The 5,194-nt window shown below is 41.6% G+C and overlaps 1 pseudogene; it reads left to right on the forward strand.

The window, feature by feature from the left end:
• Positions 1-459: 459 nt before the first annotated feature.
• LOC119272208 lies at positions 460-2,916 on the forward strand (annotated as a pseudogene).
• The last annotated feature ends 2,278 nt before the right edge of the window (positions 2,917-5,194 follow it).

Raw genomic sequence — 5,194 nt, forward strand, 5'->3', positions numbered from 1 at the left:
GGTCTACCAAATCATTATCTTCACCAAGCTTACTGGTTCTATTTCCTCAACCCTTTCATTTCCTCATTACTTTGTTGTGTGCTTGTTCATATCTGTTTGAAGGCTTTGACTGAAGACTTTCTCAATTTCCTCAGTTCAATTTCTTAAGTCTGTTTGTCCTCATCCTGTTTTATCATGTGCTTACGCTTTCTGTACTATGTGCCTTGTTTTCAATTCATCATGATATCCATGCTTATGTAATGTCATGTCCGCATCTGAGTACTTATTCCACTGTAAGTAGTTCTTCGCTTAGGAATTTCATCACCCTGAAATTCCTCGGTGAAGAATTTATAAAAATCGCCTATTCACCCCCCTCTAGTTGACTTAACGCACTTTCAATTGGTATTAGAGCAAGGTACTCCCTTGTTCTATGTGATTTTGGTTTAACCGCCTGGAGTTTTAATTATGTCGACCGCGGGAATGAAGACTGTGACATGTCCCATATTTGACGGTCATGATTATCCCAAGTGGAAGGCCATGATGAAGAAGCGCCTCATGGCAATGAACAACGAACTCTGGACCGTCACTGAGATTGGTCTTACTGACCTATGCAAGATGGCGGAGGCTGATGATATTTGCAAGTATACGCTACTCAACCTCATGGCGAAGGACATCATCCGCTCCGACTTGTCACAAAATCAGTTCAGGAACGTTATGCATCTCTTCCATGCGAAGCTCATCTAGGGCCGACTTTCTGAGGTCTATGAAGGCCATCGATCTCACCATGAACCCTGGTTTGAGGATTTCAGGGAATCACGCAAGGCTATGACTTTCAATCCAGAATCATCATCCTTTACACCATGCCTTATGGCAAAAGGTGCCAAGGTAACTAAATGCTACTTATCTGAGTCCAGTGATGATGAATCTGGTGATGAATTTGGAACCAGTTATGTCAAACTTTCTTCCCTTGTCACTAAACAACAAAGAGCTTTGGAAAAAGTTCAAAACATGCTAGATGAGAGTGTTGATATGTTGGGTGAAGAAATGGATCATTCTAAGGCTTTGGCTGAAAGTCTTCAGGGACTCCAGTCCAAGTTTGATAACTTTCAGAGTCATCATAACACTCTCTTATCTGATCATGAGAAGCTTTCTTATGAATTTCTGAAAGCAAGATCTTGAGCAGTTAAGAGTGAGTTATGAAGATCCTCAGAAGGAGCATGATTCATTACTTGCTCAACAAATCAGCGCTACTCAGGAAGAATTTGTTCATCCATGTTAACATGAATCCGCTAATTCTTCACCTGAAAGTTCAAATAATTATATTGCTGCAAATTCTTCACCTGTCTCTGCTATCACTAATTCCTCATCTGTGGATGCTGCTAGTATCACTGACGATGCAGGGCTGAAGGAATTATATGTGACAGGCATGTACAAAAGCCTCAAAGGGCATCAGGCTCTTTGTGATGTGCTTAAGAAGCAGATCCTCAACAGGAACCTAGGAAAGAGGGTATTGTCTTTGAGAGGAAACTTAATGCTAATGGAACCTACTAGAAACTTGAGCAGTATCCCAAAACCTCATGGGTTGCTGCAAAGGGACCTTCAGTGGATCCATCTACTTTATCTGGATTTACATGTGAATCTTCATATTCTTTTGATGAGTCATTTGACTCCAATTACAAACTATTCAAAAATCAGAATGGTGAAGTATTTGCTAGATATGTTGGCACTAACTACAGGAATGGTCCTCCTATGAAGAAAATCTGGGTTCCCAAAAGGTGCCTTGAAAGTCTTCAGGTGAATGTCATCATGACACCACCTGTGAAGAATAGGAATCCCAGATCAAATTCTTCATATGGACCAAAGTCTTTAGGTGAATGTCATCATGACACCACCTGTGAAGAATAGGAATCCCAGATCAAATTCTTCATATGGACCAAAGTCTTCATATGGATCCAAATCCTCATATGGATAAGGATGGCAATTTTACCCATGGACATGGAAATCCATGGATACCCGACCCGAATGGATAGGGTTTGGATATACTTTTGTGTCCACGGGCGGCGCCCAAACCCGACCCGATTACTCGTGGATAGGGCATGGATATAATCTTGTACCCGTGGGTATGCCCAAACCCGACCCGATAGTATGACTTAATGGGCAAAAATCTGATATCCCTACCCCACAGTCACATGTCCCACTGCAATTTTACACATTGTTATCCAAAACATGTAAAATAAATCACACAATCCCCATCATAACTTTCATTATTTGACATTCAATTCCCACCGCAACATACTCCAAGGCCCCTTCCCTTATTTTTATCTCCTTGCTAAATGACTTGTCATTCCCATCTGTTCGAAAAATACTAAATGATCTTAGGTTGTAAGTGGACATTGATGTACCATAAGTTGATGTTTACCATAAGTGAAGCCTAGCCTGCCACTAGGTTAAGAATGGAAGAGCTTATATTAACATTGTGTTATGTCTCATTTATATGTCTCGAGAGGACCCAATGGATATCCAATGGGTATGGATATCCATTGGGTTTGGACATGGACACAATTTTTCGCCCGTGGATATTTTCATGGGCGGGCAAAGATTGTCTTCATAAATATGGATATGGATTTGATATTGTTCAACCCGATCCAAACCCGACCAATTGTCATCCTTACATATGGATTACATTCCTCATATGGATCAAAGTCCTCACATGAACATCATCGTGCTAACACCTCTGTTTCGCAGGGAAAGGCTAAGGATTATGGATATGTGCACTATTCTTCAAATCATTATGTTCATAAATCCTCGAAGAATTTCTCTGCTTACTCATATGCTTACCATAACCCCTCTTATGTGAAACGAAGTGGATTGGCATCTTTGCCACTGTTCTCTTATGGAGCTCGCAGAATGATGAACTCTTTGCCACCCCTTAAGATGTGGGTGGTGAAGAAAAAGAACTAATCTCTTATGCATGGTCAGGTCTCCAGATGAACCTAAACGTCTGAAGAATTTGCTGGAGACCTAAAAATGCTTGAAAGGAGGCAAGCTAATCATGAAGAAATGAATTTTCATTTCTCTTTTCCTCACATTGCTATATCTGTTCTATTGCTTGATGAAATTGATCTGATGAATTTGACGTCATATTCTTCACTAATGAAGTATATGAGTTCGTAAGCTGCACTAATTAATCTGCAAGATGATCAACCCTAAGCCACTGAGTGGGTCCTCAATAGTGGATGCACAAATCACATGACCGGTGACAAGAATTTATTGATGGACGCTCCCTTATCTCCATCGCATCTGAAGCATATCACCTACGCTGACAAAGGCAAAAGCAAGGGATTGGGTCTAGGTAAGGTCGCAACCTCAAAGGATCGGCACATGGACAAAGTCATGCTTGTCGAGTCCTTAGGGTTCAACCTCATGTCTGTCTCAATGCTTTGTGATCTTGATATGGTTGTTGTTTTTGGCAAGTATCGTGTGTTGTGATCATGGAAGCTGACAAATTCCAAAGTCTTTGAAGGCTTTAGGAGAGGAGATTTGTATATTGTTGATTTCTCTATAGGACTACAACCTGCTACATGTCTACTTGCAAAAGCCTCAGAAGGCTGGCTATGGCATCGACGACTTGGTCATGCTGGGATGAGGAACTTGCACATGCTCGCGAAGAAAAAGCATGTCACTGGCATCGAGGGTGTCAAATTCCTCAAGGACCATTTGTGTGGAGCTTGTGAAGCTGGAAAGATGACCAAGGCCAAGCATCCCTCAAAGACCATCATGACTACCACTCGTCCATTTGAATTGCTTCACATGGATCTCTTTGGCCCTACTCACTATGCCAAATTTACTAATGCTGCATCTTTATATGGCTTTGTCATTGTTGATGATTATTCTCATTATACATGGGTGCATATCATTACTTACAAAATTGAAGTGCGGGAAGTCTTCAAACGATTTTCCTCGAGGGCTTCAACCAACTTTGTTGTGAAGATCAAGCACATCAGAAGTGGAAATGGAACTGAGTTCAAGAACACTGGTCTTGATGACTATCTTGATGAACTTGGTATTACTCATGAGTTATCTGCTCCTTATGCTCCTCGGCAGAATGGCGTCGTGGAGCGCAAGAATAGGACTCTTATTGAGATGGCCCGCCCTATGCTTGATGAGTACAAGACGCCTCCTCGCTTCTAGCCTAAAGCAATTGATACCGTGTACCACATCATCAACAGAGTATATCTTCACAAATTCTTCCAGAAGACTGCATATGAACTCCTCACTGACAAGAAACCCAATGTGAGTTATTTCAAAGTCTTCGGTGCTAAATGCTGGATTGGAGATCCTCATCACAGTTCTAAATTTGCACCGAAAGCACATGAAGGTTTTATGCTTGGTTATGGTAAGGACTCGCACACCTACAAAGTCTTCAACACCTATCACCACAAGGTTGTTGAAACGGTAGATGTGCGGTTCGATGAGACTAATGGCTCGCAAAGACAACACCTACCTCCTATGATAGATGAAATACCTCCTGAGGAATCTATTAAGTTTAAGGCTACTGAGGATGTCATTCCTACCGAAGAATGTGCTGAAGAAGTCATTCCAGAACATGAAGAACATCATGTTGGTTCACCTGAAGAAAATGGCTCTGAAGAAAATGCTGATCAAATTCCTCATCGTCAACCAGCTCATCCTCGCGTCGCTAATGAAGTGCAGATTGAGAAAATCATCAGCGACATCAACGCACCAGGTCCTCTCACACGCTCAAAAGCTTCACATTTATCTAACTTTTGTCGGCACTTTGCTTTTGTCTCTATAAAAGAGCCCACTAAGGTCGATGAAACATTTCTGGAGCCCGAGTGGATTCAAGCTATGCAAGAGGAATTACATCAGTTCGAGCTCAACAACGTCTAGGAACTTGTCAAGCGACCAGATCCTCGCAAGCAAAATATCATCGGCACAAAGTGGATCTACCGCAACAAGCAAGATGAAAATGGCCTTGTGGTGAGGAATAAGGCACGACTTGTAGCTCAAGGCTACACACAGGTTGAAGGAATTGATTTCGATGAAACTTTTGCACCTGTTGCTAGACTTGAGGCTATTCGTATATTACTTGCTTATGCTAACCATCATAATATATATTATATCAAATGGATGTGAAAAGTGCATTCCTGAATGGTAAGCTTGAGGAAGAAGTATATGTTGCTCAACCCCCAAG

This window comes from Triticum dicoccoides, chromosome 3A (assembly GCF_002162155.2).
Source record: "Triticum dicoccoides isolate Atlit2015 ecotype Zavitan chromosome 3A, WEW_v2.0, whole genome shotgun sequence".
In the NCBI taxonomy this organism is placed as follows: domain Eukaryota; kingdom Viridiplantae; phylum Streptophyta; class Magnoliopsida; order Poales; family Poaceae; genus Triticum; species Triticum dicoccoides.